The sequence below is a fragment of the Malania oleifera genome, chromosome 1 (assembly GCF_029873635.1).
Source record: "Malania oleifera isolate guangnan ecotype guangnan chromosome 1, ASM2987363v1, whole genome shotgun sequence".
Classification (NCBI taxonomy): domain Eukaryota; kingdom Viridiplantae; phylum Streptophyta; class Magnoliopsida; order Santalales; family Ximeniaceae; genus Malania; species Malania oleifera.
Window position 1 is genome coordinate 135,501,542 of NC_080417.1, and position 18,875 is coordinate 135,520,416.

The 18,875-nt window shown below is 36.9% G+C and overlaps 1 protein-coding gene across 1 annotated transcript in view; it reads left to right on the top strand.

Annotated features, from left to right (window-relative positions):
• LOC131156039 (probable ubiquitin-conjugating enzyme E2 25) overlaps positions 1 to 18,875 on the top strand; it is a 35,016-nt gene that overhangs the window by 3,082 nt on the left and 13,059 nt on the right. The gene's annotated exons all lie outside the window — the stretch shown is intronic.

The window sequence follows — 18,875 nt, forward strand, 5'->3', positions numbered from 1 at the left end:
TCACATAGACGTAGCAATCGTACTCATACATCATGTAGCCAATACGGATCATGTAGGAGTCAAATCGTTTGTACCACTGCCTTGTAGATTGCTTTAGTCCGTAAAGTGACTTCTTTAGTTTACAAACCAAGTGCTCTTGTCCAGGTTGGCAAAACCCTTCTAGCTGTGACATGTAAATCAGCTCCTCCAAATCACCCTGGAGAAACGTTGTCTTTACGTCCATCTGCTCCAGATGCATGTTGTAATGCGCCACCAATCCCAACACTACCCTGATGGAAGTGTGTTTGACCACAGGAGAGAAGATTTCATCATAATCAACTCCTTTCCTCTACGAGTAACCTTTTGCTACCAACTGAGTTTTGAACTTCTCTCTCTTTTTTTCTGAAACCGCTTCTTTCTTCCTGTACACTCACTTGCATCCTATCGCCCTCTTCCCTGCTGGAAGCTCCACCAAATCCACGTCTGGTTCTTATGCATTGATTCCATCTCCTCCACCATAGCGCCCATCCAACTACTTTTCTCTTGGTTGTGCACTGCCTCCTGAAAGGTAGTAGGATCCCTGCTTCTAGTGATAAGTGCATAAGACACAAGATCATCAAAACCGTACTTGGGCAGTGGCTAGATAGTGCGTCTGGGTCTATCTACGACAATACTGCGATGGTGCTGCTGGTCTCTTGAGTTAGAACTCCCTGCATCCTGATAATTGTTATCTCCACCTTGAGTCTCTAACTCCACCCGCACTACACGTTTGTTGCTGCTGCAATTTTCTAGCACCGATTTCTCTTATTCTTCCTGAGTACGCTGCATCATGGCTTTCTCATCAAAAATCACGTCTATACTGATCACTTCTTTATTTGCCATAGGATCCCACAGGTTGGACCCTTTCACTCCTTTCTGATATCCCAGAAAGATGCATCGTCTAGACTTCGCCTCAAGTTTTGATCTTTCCTCACTAGGAACGTGTACGTAGGATGGCCACCCAAATACTCTCAAACCAAAGTAGTCTACCTCGTTACTTGTCTATACCTCCTCTGCAAATTTACCATCTTGTGATGCCCTTGGTGATCGGTTAACCAAGAAACACGCCATATTCACCGCCTTGGCCTAGAAATTCTTATCGAGCCCAGCATTCAACCTAAGACACCTAGCCCTTTCAGCTAGGGTGTGGTTCATCCTTTCCGCCACATCATTTTGTTGTGGCGTCTTGCGTATTGTAAAATGTTTCCTTATGCCATGTTGCTCGCACAACCCTTTGAAGCTTGAATTTTGTGTACTCAGTGCCATTGTCTGACCTAAGGCACTTAATCTTTCTCCCGATCTAGTTTTCTACCTCAGCTTTCCACAATTTAAACTTGGCAAGCGTCTCTGACTTGTGTCGCATGAAGTACACCCAGACCTTTTATGAGTAATCATTAATGAAACTCATAGAGTATATATTCCCTCCTCGTGATGCTACTCTCATTGGCCCCTAAACATCTAAATTAATGTAATCAAGGATTCCCTTCGTCTTGTGCATAGCTGCCATGAATTGGACCCTATTATATTTCCCAAGCACACGGTACCTGTAGAAATCCAGCTTGCATGATTTGACCCCCTTCAAAATATTTCTTTTATGAAGCTCCTTCATTCCACGCTCACCCATATGCCCTAACTGCATATGCCACAAGACAGTGCTATCTGACTTAGACTCTGCAGCTGCAGCTCCACCTACAACTATAGTATCTAGTAGTGTATAGATATTCCCTGGTACTTTGTGCCCTTTCATCATAGTCAGAATATTACTTACATTCATTACCTCACTTTCAGATTTGTAACTAAACCTGTTACAGTTTAAAGTGCCAAATGAAAACAAATTCTTCCTTAACTCCGGTATATGCTTGTCATCGCATAATGTCCTCACCACACTATCATACATTTTGATTTTGATGTTCTCCATTTTGATAACTTTGCATGAAGCATTGTTTCCCATCAGAATAGATTCAGAATTCACCAATATGTAAGTGGTGAGCAGATCTTTGTTGGGTGTCATGTGATAAGAGCACGCCGAATCTAAGATCCAAGAATCCTTGAGACCATCTGAATCGGATAAAGCCAAGAGCATATCACCATCACTGCTCCTAGAGTCCCCTTTCACCACATTGGCCGTGTTTGATGAACCTTCTTTATTTTCAGCATTCCCCTTTTTCCTCTCTGGACAATATGTTTTTATGTGCCACTTTTTTTCGTACTTAAAACACTGTACGTCCTTCCTCTTCTTGGAATTAGACCGAGCCTTATTGTTACTCGGTTCGCTCCGGAACTTGCTTCCCCACGATCTTGATTACCTTTCACCACAAGCCCTTCACTTTGAGAATTCTCATCGCTGGCCTTCTTCCTTTGATGGAAACTCAACAGGGCACTCGTGATATCGTCCAATTCTAGAGTTTCTTTCCCCCATGTCAGTGTCGTAACCAGATTCTCATACATAGTAGACGTAGGTAGGGAATTCAGCAGCATCAATGCCTTGTCCTCTTCCTTGAACTTCACATCAACCCGCTTCAGATCACTAATAATCTGATTGAATACGTTGATGTGTTGATTCAAATCTGAACCCTCTTTGATCTTAAGCCAATATAGTTTTTGCTTAAGTTACAACTTGTTCGTCAATGACTTGGACATGTACCGACTATCCAGTTTCAGCCAAACTGCCACTGGCAATTCCTCATCCATGACATGATACATCACCTCATTGGCCAGACAAAGCCTGATAGTAGTTACAACATTCGCGTTCAACTCCTTCCAACTCATGTCGTCAATGCCTTTCGGTATTTTTCCGTATAATGCCTTCACCTTACCTTGTTGCACCAACAAGTCCTTAGCCCTCCTCTGCCAAAGTTTGAAATTTCCTGTTTCATTGAACTTAACAACATCGAACTTTGCAGAAGAAATCCCAGCCATTGCAACCAATAGCTCTGATACCAATTTGTTGTGCAAAGTATACACCAATATGCAGCGGAAACACAAATTGAATCGGAACATGCAATGCAGCAACCAATGATGAACAATACATAAACAATAAATTACAAAGAGAATAAAGGAAAGCAATAATATCACACGACACAAGAATTTACTCGGTTCGGCAATGCCTACGTCTATGGGAGCAAGCGGCTGATTTTCACTATCGTATCAAACAAAGGTTACAAAATAATGTTTATATGCTAACCCTATGCGTATAGAAGACTTAGAAATTATCTAAAGTACTCCTGTAGTAATCCCCAGAGGAAAATCCTCTAAAACCCCCAATCTATTGATCTTCCTGATTCAAATTCTGTAATTAGTGTCGAACAATACCGTTGACGGTTTAATGTTGAGAATGAAGTAACCAGACTGAAACTGTCGACGGTTATCTCTTGAGAGCAAACCATTGACCTAACCATCGACGGCCTGAAATCGTCGACGGTTATCTCCTGAGAGTAAACCGTTGACCCAACTATCGACGATTCCTTCGTGCAGCTCATCTTTCTTGTTCTTGCTTCACCTTGCTTTCCCTGAGCATGTATTCGACCCAATATGAGCTACATACTCCAACAACTAGTGAATAACAACAATGATTAAATTTGTATGCATTATTTGATTTATAAATATAAATTGATGTTTTACATTAAATTGTGCATTGAAAAGCATAGAACGAGAAACATTACTAAGTAAATGATGGGTAATAAGCATACTAACTAGAGTAGTAGACTATGTTCTTTAAATTAAATTCAAAGTTAAAATATAACTAAAATTTTCAATTTATAAAATGGTAAAATTCAGAATTTTATATAGAGCAAAGTACACTGATAATTTTGTTAGATAATTTTTTTCATCATAAATGTACTTTTAAATATCTAAAAGTTTAATCCCTGCAAATTTAATTGTATGAATGACATCAATATTTTTACTTTTGACAGTTGTAAAAATAATATTATTTTTAATATAGTGCCAATAGATTCCATTTTCTTAAATTAAAATTTTAGATTGGTGCTTAATATATTGCTACCGTCGCTTCCTTATGAAATAAGAGATATATTTAAAATTTTGCAATTTTGCCTACCAATTGATGCTATAGTGATGGAGGATTGCTTGTGAATAATTTTAGTTGATCATATTTCTTTTGAAGACTTAAAAATTAGAGATTTTGTTAAAAAAAAAAAATATGTATATATTTTAGGAATTTGAGTTAATTTAGGTTATTTTGAATATTTTAGATACTTTGGGGTTAATTTGTAACTATTTGTGTTATTTATAATGCTTGGTGGGTAACTACTTTCTTTGAGTTGTCAAGATACTTATCAGACTTGAATTAATATTTAAGATTTCTTTGCCCCCCTCTATCCTGCATCTCTCTCCCTCTTCTTCCTTCATCCTTCTCCTTCTTCTCTTTCTCCTCTTTTTCTTTCTCTTCCATGATTCTCTCTGTTCTATTCCTATTGCTGTTGTGTCTTCAATCTTATAGTGAGTTATGTTTGTGGTTTCTTATTGTCCTTATTTGTTATATCTATCTCATTTATCTGATTGTATTGAGGAGATGTTAAAACTTTTTCTATGTGCCTTTTTTTCCGCATGCCTAGAAGGATTTGGTTTGTGCAGTGTACCTTGAAGAATTATTTCTTTAAGAGATAAGAATCACAGTTGTCATAGGTTCTAGGGCAAGGTGCATTAATGCAAGTACAACATGCACCAAAGCATAAGGTCTTTAGAGCCTATGTGTGAGGCACAACCGTAATTAAGTTATGAGAAGTAAAGAACATTTATTTATATTCAGTGTAAGATGCCCTATCCTGATTTTAAATAAAGGCCGCAACCGTTACGTAAAGGTTTTTTGGGTTACTGATACCGTTACACACCGCGAAATCGGTGGGAAAAAAAATCACGACCGTAGCAGCCGTTATGGACCGCGACTGTTACGTAGAGGCTGCTACAGTCGTTACGTAACCACTACAGGACCGTTACACCAAAAAAATATTTTATTTTTTACTTTTTCTTCTCAATTTTTCTCTTTCTTTCATATGTCATTCTCAATATACCAAGTGGCAAGAGGGGGAAGAGATTATAATGAGGATGACAATGATACAAAATTTACAATTTCTTTAAATACTCACAATAGATGCATTAATTAACAATTTCAAAATACTAACTTGTTAGGAATTTTTTTTTTTAATAATATTAGTAATGTGATATTTATGTTCTTTATTTTTCAACTTCAACCTTCTTTCTTTTCTAGTTATTTTATATTTATATTATTCATATGTCTTATGTGACTAATAGATTAATGGAGTGTATAATGTATTTTATTTTATTAATTCATTAAGCACACATAAGAATTTATCACAAATAAGAACAATGAGAAGTATAAATACGCGCACACACGTAATTTTCTATCAATGATGGTTTAAAACAAATGTAAACTTGTTGCCCTTACCAAATAACTTAGTTACTCAAACTAAAGGGTCCAAAATACACTAAAACCCTTTCTATGAATGGCTAAAAGCTTAAAACATGCAAGTACGCTAATATGCACAAGGTTGTGCGTGCTTCAAAAAAATTCACGGCCGTTACACCCGCTTCCCGTTATGTAACATCCGCTACTCCTGCTTCCCGTTACACCCGTTACTGTTACGTTACGCTACCTTCTACCGCGATTTAAAACCATGTGCCCTATGTAACGTTTTCTCAAGGTGTAACTGCATCAGCAATAGTACTTGAATTAAAAATACTAAGAAGGAAGGAAAGTGGGAAAGAAACCATGTCAAAAGAGAATTTACAACTCAGGAGCGTGGCAATGATGCAGAAAAAATAAAATAAAGAAAAGAGAGTTAAACCAATTCTTGAAAGAAGAAGAAGAAATAAGAAATGGCTTCTTTGCATTGCAGCATGTTAATGCTGTTAAAAGTAATAAGAACAATAAGAAAAGCTCTTCTGATGAGGGAGCACCTTCTCCAGTGAGTGAAAAGCTCCACTATTGAATCCAGTCATTCAAGATAAAATCCGATAAGCTTGTGGTCTCCTGCATTGAAGCCTTTGTCTTTTTGGTCTTATCCATGAAATTACTGCAGCTCCTCGACCTTCGTTCATGATTTCATTCCAAAGTCATGTTCACTTGAACATTACAAACCTTTCCCTGAACCCTTAAGTTATTATTCATCTCTTCTCGATCTCTTATCTCTGTATTTTCTGAAATCGTTTGATTCTCTTTTTTGATTCGTATCTATATTTTTAGCCTACTAATTCTTGATTGAGCCCTTATGGCTTTCAATAAATGGAGTATCATCATTCTTTCAAGGCAGGGAGAAAGTATTCCAATTTGCAGCATTGTTATCAAATTTTTATTGGGCTTAATCATGGTGGGCGTGACAGGGCTGGGCTAAATAATATGGGCTTCAAGCTCTTTAATTCTGTTCAAACCTGGGCAATTAGAAGAGACACCTAAACTGAGCTTGGAATCCTAGCCACGGAATGCTCAAGATAGTTTTAAAAAGGGAAAGGGCAGTTCAGACTTCAGAGTTGGAAACAGAAGGGTTTACGGCTGATTGTGATTTGAAAGCTGTTCATAAGGAAGTTCAGGGATTTGGAAGGCCATCAGCTATGAGGAAAGAAGGGATTTGAGTGGAAGATGTAGCTATGCAAAGGGCAAGCAGGTGCTGGTTCAGGGTCTCAATCAAAAAGTTTAGCTATTGAGGAGGCTGCGGAGTTTGCTTCTGAATTCTGATGAACAGATTTTTTCTATTCATTCAGATCATAGCCTGTTTAGTGAGCTTTTCTTCACTCTTCGCTGGTACGAGAAATGCAAATCAGAGTATGGAGGAATCAAAATTGAGGAAAAATTATTTATGCGAATCAAATCAAGGCCTGTTAGATGACAAAATTGGGGTGGAGGATGAGAGCATTCATTTTTCAGTCATGTCCAAGTAACGAGGGACTTTCACTAAGTTCTATGGATTTTGGGGGTCATTTGTTGTTGGGCAGCAGGAATGGGAGGATGGTGGTCGTATAAATTCCTCTGAAGAAGCATAGTTGGTGTTCAGTAGTTTAAGTATTTACATGACCAAGTAGGAGAGTCAATTTACGAGGGGGCCTTTGGCCATTTTTCACTGTTCTTGTCCCAACAATGTACTCATTGGATCTTCTTCTGGTACTAAATAGGGGACTCTTGTGATGATTTTGGACGTTCAAGGGGCTTGGATCCTCAAAAAGATTTTCTAGTTACTGTTAATTTGTTCAAAGATATTGAGATTTCTTTCACAATGGGAGGATTTTAATGAGGGAGGAGCTATATCCATTGGCCCATTGGGGGGGGGGGATTGGAGAGAAAATTGGGATCCATAAATTCTTCTTGAGGGGTTGGGATTTAAGTTAATGAGTCTATTAGGGCAAGAGCTGAAAGTGGGTAGTGTTTTCGTAGGATGTACGAGAGGATAAAGAAAAGAAAACTAAACGATTTAAAGAAATTAGTTTCCTTTGTGAAATTTTTTTAGGAGGGGGGTAAATTAATTAAAATGTTAAGATTGTTAGTTGGAATGTTTGGGGTCTAGGGGATGTGAGGAAGAGGGGGCTGATTTGGGAGGTTGTGCTTAGAAGTTCTCCCAATATTGTTTTTCTTCCGGAAACTATACTTGAGAGTGTGGATTTGTGGTGGGGGTGGTTAGTAGTAGTGTTTGGGAGGGTACGTATAAGGATTGGGAGGTTCTTCATTTGAATGAGGTGGCTTGGGGGATGCTTATTGTGAGGGATACTCAGTTCTATTTGTAAATTAAATTGTCTTGTTTGGATTGCTTTCTTGTCATTGTTGTAAGAAATTAGAGGTAGGGGCCGGTGGTGGGTCACGTTGGGCTATGGTCTTATGAGAGTAGCTCTTAGGCCTTATTCGTGGGATGAGTTAGCTGTGGTGTATGTCATCCTAGGTGGATTTTAGGGGGAGATTTCAACTTTGTAAGTTTTGTTGGGGAGAGGAAAGGGGGAGTTAGGTCTAGCTCTAGTATGTTATATTTTGATAATTTTGTTTTGGAGTGTGGTTCATCTTTGAATAATGCTCTTTTTTACCTGGATTTTGAGTGGGAGACGGTTCTGGGTCTAACATGGTTTCAATATGGCTTTCTTCAGGATTTTTGGGATCTGGTTAGGAGAATTTAATTAAGAAATGAGTTCAATGGCAATGAGATTGTGGGCAAAAGCATTAATTCTACCTTTGTTGCTTTGGTGCCTAAGAAGAGTTTGTCAATTGTGGCGATTTTTGCCCTATAGTCTAGGTACTATTGTGTATAAGATTATGGCTAAAGTTCTTGCAGATGGGCTGAGCTTTGTGATTGGAGCCACTATATCTCAGGCTCAAAGTGTGGGGTAGGTAGATTGTGGATGCTATTTTAGTAGCAAATGAGATTGTGGAGGATATGAGGAGGAAGAGTGTGGAAAGGCTTATGATCGAGTTAGTTGGAATTTTTGAAGGTTATTGCTAGAACAGGATTTGGGGAGAGATAGAGGAAGTGGATGATTGTCCAATGATTCTTCTTCAGTCGTTAGTAATGGTCAACTTAAGTCCTTTTTTAAGGCATCGAGAGGTGTTATATAAGGGGATCCACTTTTTTTTTTTTTTTTACCTCTCCTCCTGTTCTCATGCTTGATACTTTGAAGAGGTTGATAGATAGAGCAGTGGATCGTGGTTTTAGGAGTAAGGAGTGAGGGATAGTGGTGTCTCATTTTTTGATGACATGATTTTTTTCTTGGATGACCATGAGGATTTTTTCCCAAATGTGCTGACCATCTTACAAAATTTTGAGATTGTTTTCGGCTTGAAGATAAAATTTGGGTAGTGAGATAGTCGATATCAACTTCAGTAATTCTAGTTCTTTGGTCTTTGCCTCTTTAGCTGGTTTTATGTATTTTTGAGGGCCTTGTCCCGCCCGCACCTGGGGGGGGCGGGGTGGGGGGGAGGTTAATCCTAGATTCGTTGGGTTTTGGGCTTATGTATTGGAGAAGGTGTCTATGCAATTTGATGAGTGGAAGGGTTGTTTTTTGCCCCCCTCCTAGGTGTTTGTCTAGTATCTATGTGTGTGTACATAAATATTTTCATTTTTAGAGTTTTGATGGCTAGGATAATTGAGAGAGTTGGAGATTTCCTTTTGTTTGGGGGCTGGGGAGAAGATCATTTGGTTAGCTGGAAGGTGGTGTGTAGCGTGTAGGTCTAAGGAGAGGGGAGTTTGGGTCTTGGTAATTTGGTGTCTAAATACTTTGACACCTATAAACCAAATATACTTAAGAATGATAAACAAAAGCAATTCTCGTATAATTTTATGAAAAATGGATAACATATTTTTTAAAAGAAAAAAGCTTGCTTAAATGGATCCTTATGAGTAATCCATGGAACATTGTTCTTATTGTATAGCACATGGTTAAAACCAATTTATTTCTTTTGTATAAATGTTTATGGTGGTTTCTTTTAGAGGAGAATTCCCTTGCCATAAAGATATTAAAAGCAAATTTGGTATGCATGGGAATGGGTGGTCGCAAATATGGGGATAGATGTTCCTTTGAGAGTCCTTGGAGGTGTATTTCACAATTTTATTCTCGTTTTATCCGTTTTGGTAATAGATCTTATATTCATTTTCGGAAAGATATTTGGATAGGTGATTCTACACGGCTAATTTTTTCCTCATCTTTATGGCCTATTCTAGTTGCACAATGGGGCTTGATGGGGAAAACTTTTCTAGGGTCCATTTTCATAGGCTTTTTGACAATAGAGAGATGGATGAACTCATAGCCTTCCTGGGCTTGTGTGAGGGTTTCTGTCCTTCTAATAGGAGGTACACTCAGTTGTGGGCTATTCATTCTTCATGGAAGTTTTCTTGTAAGTCCTTTTTGATAATTTGATTCTGGTAAACTTGCCGTTTGAGCTTTATGGTTGTATTTGGAAGGCCCAGGTTCCCTCGAAGATTAAAGTTTTTATTTGGTTGGTTGTTCTTAATAGAGTTAACATCAACAATTTGTTTTAGAGTAGGAGGCCTTCTAAGGTGTTACCTTTGGAAGAGAGCTATCGTTGTTCTGATAGTTTAGAATCAATTCCTCATCTCTTTTTGCATTGATTTTTTCCTAGGATGGTTTGGATTTTGAAATAAGCTTTTTGATATGCATGGTGGCAATTGGGTGTGCGCTTATTAGGTGGAGGGGTTTGTTGGCTACTTCCTTTATGGGTTTGAGGTGGTGATGGTTTGAAGTTCTGGAAGTGTGGGATTTTTGCCATTTTATGGGCTATTTGGTTGGAGAGGAATGCTCATATCTTCATGGGGTAAAATGTCTTCATCTTTGGGCTTCCGTAGATGCATGTTTTTAAGGCGTTTGTTTTTTGGAATTACAGTGTGATTGGAAAGCTGTTTTATTTTAACTGTATTTTTTTTTTCTTTTTATTCATTTTCTTTATCAAGAGGAGTTCTTATGCTTCTTTTCTATGTATGATATTTCCTCTTTAATTATATTTCTTCTTTTTCTGAAAAAAAAAAAAGAAATTTAGGTATTTAAAAAAAAAAAAAAAAAAGTTTCAACCTAGGTTTTTGAACAGAAAAAGACTTGCAAGGGATGGTTTCCATCTGGGATTTGATATCCACAAATTGCAAGATGTCATATTAGCACTTGGAGCCACACGAGTGAAATATATAGTTTGGATTGGGGGTCCCAATGATGTGGGTTCATATCATTTTAGGGGGTCCAAACATTTATATGACATTGATACAACAATTGGCAGAAGAGTTTGTTTTGTTGTCGGCACAGGTTAGCAATGATGAGCTAAAGCGCGCTGAATTCATCTTGATTGCGATTGAGTTGAAGTGAATTTTGATTGTGGTTCAGTAATTGATTGCCATTTTTTTGTTGCAATGGTGAAAGCTAATCTTCTAGTTAAGCAATCATTGTCAAATTCTTGCGCAAATAATGCAGATGAGTTCAAGAAATCAACTGGTTTGGATCTGAACTTGCTGATGAGCAAGAATAAAGAGGTGAATCTGATGTTGCTGAAGCATCTGCAAGTTGGAGTACCCTATTCAAGAGTGATCTTGTTTGTGAATCAGAATTACAATTTTTTGAACTTTCTCTGGGAGACAGAAGATTGGTTGTTAATTCTCCAGCAGAATTGTTTGAAATGGGAGTTGATAAGTGGAATGGTACCTTGATTGGTAATTCTTTGGTAAGCCACCTCCATACTCTTATTTGTGTTACGTGATTGAAAAACTTGGGAAGAAAATAGAAGATGTGGAGATTTTTTCACTTGCTTCTGGATTGTACATTTTTCGATTTGCTAAAAGGGATGATATGATGTGGATTCTTGAAAGCAGGCTGTGGTTTATTGGCAATTATCCAATTTTCTTTCTGAATGGAAGCCTACACATGAATTGGATGAACTAAAGTTGGATAAACTCCGTATTTGGCTGAAATTCAGTTGAATTCCTTCCATTTACTGGACTCAATCTTGTCTAAGCTATATTGTCACTTCTATTGGTAAATACTTACTCTATCATGAAGCACAGATGAGCAATGAGAAATCTTTCTTTTGCAAAGATTTGCATTGAAATTGATCTTAAAAAGGATTTGCCATTTTATGTCAATGTTAAACTTCTTAATGATGAAATTTGTTCTGTTGATATTGAGTATTGGCAGAGACCACCAAATTGTGTCATATGTGCTAAATTAGGACATAATGAGAAAATTTGTAGGTCAGAAAAAGTTTGGATTCCTACAGGAAATCAAGGGAGTACTCAAAATGAGATAGTATCAGAGAAGAATTCTGCTATAACTGTATTTGAGCAATCTGTGATTGCTGGTAAAGGGGATGTTGACTTTACTGAAGTGAAGCAATTTGTAAAAAATTCTGAGATTTCCAAGATGAAAGAGACTGAAGGTTCTCAGCCTGTTGTTAAAAAATCTGATCTTATACTGGTATCAAACGGTTTTGAAATCCTGGATCCTAGTATATCTTCTGAGAAGTGTTGTTCCTTTGTGAGCTTGAATAAGGATATGGAAATTTCTGGTAATTTAAGCCCAAAAAAGGATGGGTTGGATCTTCCTTCAGGGTCCATTATAAGAGTGGGGAAATTTTCTCAAAATAGTTTGCAGAGTCAAAAGTGCACTGAAATCTCTGTAGGTTGTAGTTCTAAAAAGCAAGAAGTGAAGTGAGGGGATAATAAAGCTAAGAAGAAAGGAGGCCTCCAAATAGGCAAATTCAGCCAGAAGAAAATACTAACCTTCTTTGTAAATGAGCTGTATTATAGCATGTTGGAAAGGGGATTGAATAGCCCTTTAAAAATAAAGGAAGTTAAAAGATTCCTTTATGAATATAAGTTTCAGTTGTTTGGTTTGCTACTTTGCTTGAAGCAAACATCAAGTCCAAGAAGTATAATGGAGTTACAAAGGCAGTCAAGGCTGGTTCTTCATCACCAATTATAATGTTAGTTTTCCTTATGCTAGAATTTGGTTTGGTTTCAATCCTAATTCTTTTTTTCAGCTTATTGAAGTGAAGAAGCTTGCACAAGTTATTAGTGTGCTTATGAAGTTTGAGAGTGCAATTTGTTGGTTCTCAGTTTTTTGTGGTCCTAATTCTGGGCATAAAAGAAAGGAGCTATGGTGCTTTCTAAAGAGGTTTTCTGCTGATATTAGTAATCTAACATGGATTGTAATGTGGGATTTTAATACTATCAAAGACAAGGCAATTCTGATTTCTCTACTGGAAGTGTTAACGGCTTTGTAAATGACTTTGAAAACCATAAGTGCCAAAATGGAAAATAAAACTATTCCCACAAGCAAGTGCCAAAATCATTGTTGTTTATTTATTTTGTACAAATGTTGTAAAACTGAAAAATTAGCTAAACTTTTTGTAATTCTTTGGAAAATAAAAATGGCAAATGAAAACTATTTTCCACAACTAAATGAAAATGCATGTTTTTTGTTTTTGTTTTTTTTGTTTTTTTTTCAGTTGCGTGGTAATGTTAGTATCTAAGTTGTTGTTTTTAGTTATTTATTTCTGGTTTTTCCCAGTTTTTCTCGGGAGATGTCTCATTCTCCGTCTTTTAAATTCTTTCTCTATTAATGAAATATTCTTTTGTTATAATAAAAAATGTTAGTACGTAAATTAGTCAATTTACATATCCATACTACAATAACAATCAAGTCTTAAGCCCCAATAATTGGGGTTTGTACATGAATCTTCTTCTGCTCATTTTGCATGATACAGGCAAAATATCTTTTGAAAGTTAAGCGTTGTCAAATCCTAATTCACCCCTCTTCATTTCTGTCTGATCTGACTAACATTGTAAGTGCCCAAATCATTTTAACTGCCCTTTCCTAATCTTTTACATGTTCTATGCTTAGCCTACCATGGATGTGTTTGTTTCTTACTTTATTTTTCAGAGCTATACCTCTTGTCCGTCTTAGCATTCTCATTTTTGCAACTTTTACTATTCAGATATGGTGCTTTTTGGTTCTGTATAGCCAGCTGGCTTTATGGTTGTTCTATAGGATTTGATTTTTGATTTTAATGGGATTCTAAGATTAGGGAATATGCCCAGATCACTTATCAGTTTTACATACCTCCTTTAACTCTCTGCATTACATTTATATTTTCTTCAATTTCTTTTTAGCTTGCATAGAAGATCAAATAGTACTGAAATCTACCAGTGCTAAGAATTTGTTGACGATAAATTATATATATTATCAATATTTTTTCCTAAATGACCGAAACTACATCTCTTGGATTCTCTTGGATTTTACCTTGTTCTACCTGTATCTTAAAACCTCTAGATTCTAATACTTATCTTCATAATTTCATCTTATATTCTATTCTTCATCTTGTTTCATGAATTAAGACACTGCCATTTGCAAACAACATAAATCATAGGACTTCATTTTGGATATTCCTAGTAAGTTCATTCATAAATAAAGTAAAAGGATAAGGACTCAAAGCATACACTTGACCTACCCCTATTGGATTGGAGTTTTCTTAGATTGTTTGCATGTAGCTCTAACACTAGTCATTGTCCCATCATACATATCCTTAGTGACATCCTAAGACCTACCATATAACTTTTCTATGTATTTGTAAAAAACTCTCTTTATGTCAATAGAAACCATGTATAGATCCCTCTTTTTCATGCATTTTTCCATTATTTTCCCTATTAGATATGTAGCTTCTTTAGTTTATCTCTTGGGCATAAGACAAACTAAATTTTGAAACTCTTTTTTCTATTGGTGGGACCATCTTGTGAGTTGAGGTGTTATTGGTAGGTCTAAGGAGGGGGTCTACACCTTTCTTGTCTTGCACAAAATATGGAGTGGGAGATGGTTGTGGAGTTTGTTTTGGAAGGACTTTGGTTTGGGGTATTATGCTATTTGGTTGCCTTCTCTATTTTGTGTTACTTTGCATGCCGAGGCACCTATTTCTTCTTTTCTCATTATTGTTGTTTCTTGGGATTTTCAGTTTCATAGGAATCTTAATGATAAGGAAATGGAAGAGCTTTCCTCACTCCTTAGTTTGTTGAATTCTTCATTGTGGGGGTCTTAGGATTTGGCATTTGATACTTATGGTGTTTTTCCTTTAAATCTTTTTATTCTCATTTAAACTGGTATTTTTTTCATTCTTTTCCTCTAGCTAATTGATTGTGGAGAGGAAGATTCCTTCAATGACAAATACTTTTGTGTGGATGGTCATTCTTTATAGAGTTAACACCAACAATTCTGTTTCTTCATGGATTATTAGGTTTGTCATTCTTGGAGGCTTTTTAGCTGTTTGATTTTTAGAAGGCTTTGGGAGGCAAAAGAATGCAAAGATTTTGTGCCGGTGTGCACTTTATTTGCTGTTATATGATTGCATTAGCTCGAGAAAAGTGTCTGCATTTCTGAGATTTTGCTTCATCTATTTATTTTATTGAGTATAGGATTGGTTGTTTTTGCTTCCATGTGGGTTTTATGTATGGGATGTTTAGGCTGTGCAGGTGGACAGCTGATGAAGGATCACTTGTGGATAATTCTAGGCGATCATATTCTGTTTAAAGATTAAAAAATTAGAGGTTCTATTTTAAATTAGTAAATCTAAATTTAGTTAATTTAGGGTTATCTTGTGTGTTTTTAGTACTTTATGTTTAATTTGTAATTAATTTTTTTAGTTTGGTTTATTTTGTAAATATTTGTTTGTTAGGTTACGTGAACAAGTACTTTGTTTATAATGTACTATATAGTTACTTGATTTGAATTCAGATTTCTAGTGTGGTTCTCTCTCTCTCCTGATTTGAGTTGCGGGTGAATCCTCTCCTCTCCTTCTTCCTTCCTTTTTCTTCTCTGTTCTGTCCGGTCTCTCTCTCTCTCTCTCTCTCTCCCTTCCTGATTTGAGCTGCGGGTGAATCCTCTCCTCTCCTTCCTTCCTTCTTCCTCCTCCCTTTTCTTCTCTGTTCTCTCCTCCCCTCCTGATTTGAGTAACTCCTGCAAAGCCACATGAAGAAGCAGAAAATTGTGAGAAACTGTGGCACTGCAACTTTCCACGAAATTACATTTGTGCTCCTCAATTTCGAACACCAGTTCCCAGACATCATTTCACAACACCTCCATCACCATCAGGTAAGCTGCAGAGATCTGTGTGAGAGAAACTGAGAAGGGAGGAGGAAGCTGAAGCTGCATGAAGAGAGAGAGGGAGAGAGGGAAAACTGATATGGAATTCTGATTTCTAAATGGTAACTGTATTTCATACAACTTACAAAGTATGTGTACTTACAACTAACTAAAACAGATAATTACATAAGAACCTCAATAAGGCAGGAAATTACACAATACTAACCAAAGTCTAATACAATCATAGTTTCTTAAATCCATGCTAAAATAAGTTTGTCAACTAGGCAGCTTAAATGACGCAGGTGGTCCTCTGTCATACTTCCCTGGCTGAAAGGAACTCGACTCCAGGGAGTGTGACGACTGTAACTATGATTCTAACAATCTAACCTACCAGCTCAGGAGCATCTCATGAACTGCATTCTCAGTAAGGCATTAAGCATTTGAAATGGGATGACCTCTCAACTGAACCAAATACTCTTGAAAACCTCATTGAGGAGAAATCACGAACTTACCATGCATGATGCAGCATAGACTCCACTGTATCCTGTGGCTGAGAAATGGAAGGAGCATGAGGAACTTCTGATCCCACACGAGGACAAGAAAGCAAGAGGCTCAAATGTGCCTTGCAAAGGTGTCAATCCTCCACATTAAAGTGGACTAATGTTCATTTGAGTTGGTCCAATAAACATGCACTAGGACTAAGTTTTTTAAAGGATGGAAACAAGGTCAATGGCACAGGCATGGTGCTTTTTAGATGAATTTCTTGGGTAGCATTTAGGTCTAATGCAAACCATGACACCATTGCCTGCGATCTTCTACTGTTAAAACTTTCTCACCACTCTAAAATGAGCACACAGAACCCTTTTCCCCTTTGGTCCAATTATATTCGACCACTACAATTGTTGCCAGACCTGAGAAGTCCCACAGCATGAAACACACCCAGGAAACTGTGGAATGTTGACCCACTTGTCTTTGACTACTACAGACTACAGTTGTAGCCATAGGCCTGAGGACTTCCACATAGCCACATTTAGCACATGCAGAAATTGTGAAACAATGTTGCTCTGCAACCTTCCACAAAATTACATTGTACCCCTCAATTTCGAACACCATTTTCCTGCTAACACTTCCATCACCATCAGCAACAAAACCTCCTGAAAGGCTTTCTACACTTTCACCTTCATCCAGCGAAGTCTTCCATCACCATAATTTCAGATTTGAATTAGATTTTTGGATGGTTTCCCCTCTTTTGTGCAGCCTCTTCTCTCCTTTTTTCTTCTCCACTTCTTTTCTTTGTCCTGGTCTGATTTGCTTTTCTGTCCAGTTTCTGTGTGTGTTCTTCTCTAACTCTCTGTTCTGTCTCTAATTTCTGTCTTGCTGTCTCGTCTGCTTGCAGCAGTTTTTCTTCCCTTCTCTTTCCTCCCCTTCTTTCTATTTCTCTCCCTTAACTGTTTTTATCTCTTCCTGTTTTTGATTTTCTTTCTGTCCTACATCAGTGGCCTTCTCTAACATCCAATGTGGTTGCTTGGCTTTATTGGGTTAATCTTGTTTTTTCTTATTGTATTGCTTTCTTTCTGTTTTTTTTTTTCCACATCTGTTTTGAGGATTTCTTATCCTTTGTGCATGTTCTTCTATCATAATAAATTTATTTATTTTTTTCTATTTAAAAAAAATAACTTCTAAACTTGTGGAGACTATTTGAAGTTGCATTTGATTGGAAAAATCCTATAGTTGTGGGAATTTTTGCTCATGCTGTCTTTAAAACAGAAAGCTAGTTTTGAAAGAATTAGTCAAGTAATAAATGATGTTGCATATCCTCTTGCCATTAATTGTTCCCTAGATCTACTTCCTCTCTCATTCTGTGAGCAATTGTCATCTTTGAATATAGTTTTGTTCGATTGAAAAAAACATTAACAGAGATCTTACATTAACAGAGACCTTTTTAAATTTTTATCTCATCCTTGTATCAACAATTCCCAACCAATCCCATCCTTATTTCAACAGTTCCCAACCAATGTCATTCTCGGTTGTTTGATAGAAAATATTAAGTATATTACTCACTTTAGTATTTTCTCTATAGACTGACCTTGAATTCCCCTCATCCTTGTCCTGAGCTCCTTTCATTTTAGATTGGTATGCATTTGGTTTTGCATGTTGATTTTTTCTTTTCACTATTATTACACACGGTTGTTTCAAAGGTGGGGAGATTGTATAAGGAAATCAAGAGTACATTCTTAAATTTGAATAAGCATCTTGAAATAAAAAATATAGGCTGTAACTCATATGAAAAAACATAGGATGATTGGGCATAATAGGATGATCAGTAATTATGAAGAATGGACTTTTGATTTGGATGGTTTCAATTTTCAAGTAAATGAGTAACATTAAGATCTCATCTTGAAGAATTTCTTTGAAACAAACACTAGCTTTTCATTTGGTGACTGGTAAAATAAATGAGAATTTCGATACTATTTAGGTTTTGCGATCTCTGTAATTAAATCTGCTGGAGAGATGGCAGATCAGCCTCTAATCTGCATATTGTGATTGATTGTGGATTTAACACTCAAGTCTGCAAGTTTCCTATTTGCTAGTTGCAGGTAGTTGGTGCTGAGATTAGTGCCTGATCATTACTTTCTTTTTTATTCCCCATTTGAGATTCATAATGAAGGGGAGCTTAGGCGCAACGGTAAGGTTTGTTGCTGTGTGACCTGGAGGTAATGGGTTTGAGGCGTGGAAACAGCCTCTTGCAAAAATGCAAGGTAAGGCTGTGTACTATAGACCCATTGTGGTCCGCCCCTTCCCCGGACCCCGCATACGCGGGAGCTTTGTGCTCCGGGCTGCCCTTATTTTTTTTATTTTTTATCTGAGATTCATAATCAGGATAAGGTTAATAGAAGGACTTATGTAATGTTAACTGACATGCCATATGTTAGGCTTCAATTCTTTTTAGCTTGATCATGAACAAATTTTGCGGCTTACACTTAATTTACAAATGCTAGCCTTCTTATGTACTTATAGACAGGCTTTATTGAAGCATTCAGGCCTTGAAATATTTTTTTTAAAAAGAAATTTGACTAAATGTGTGCCAAGACTCTTTTAACCTTGTAATATTTTCATATTTTCAGCTGCTAGATAAGTTCTGTTCAAAGATATAGTTAAAATACTTTTAGGGGACTTCCCATATTGCTCTCACTTTGGAATCTTTATGTGGGATTGTGAACTAGGTAGTATTGCTAGTACTTTGGAACTTTTCTCTATCTCACTGTGTGTGTGTGTGT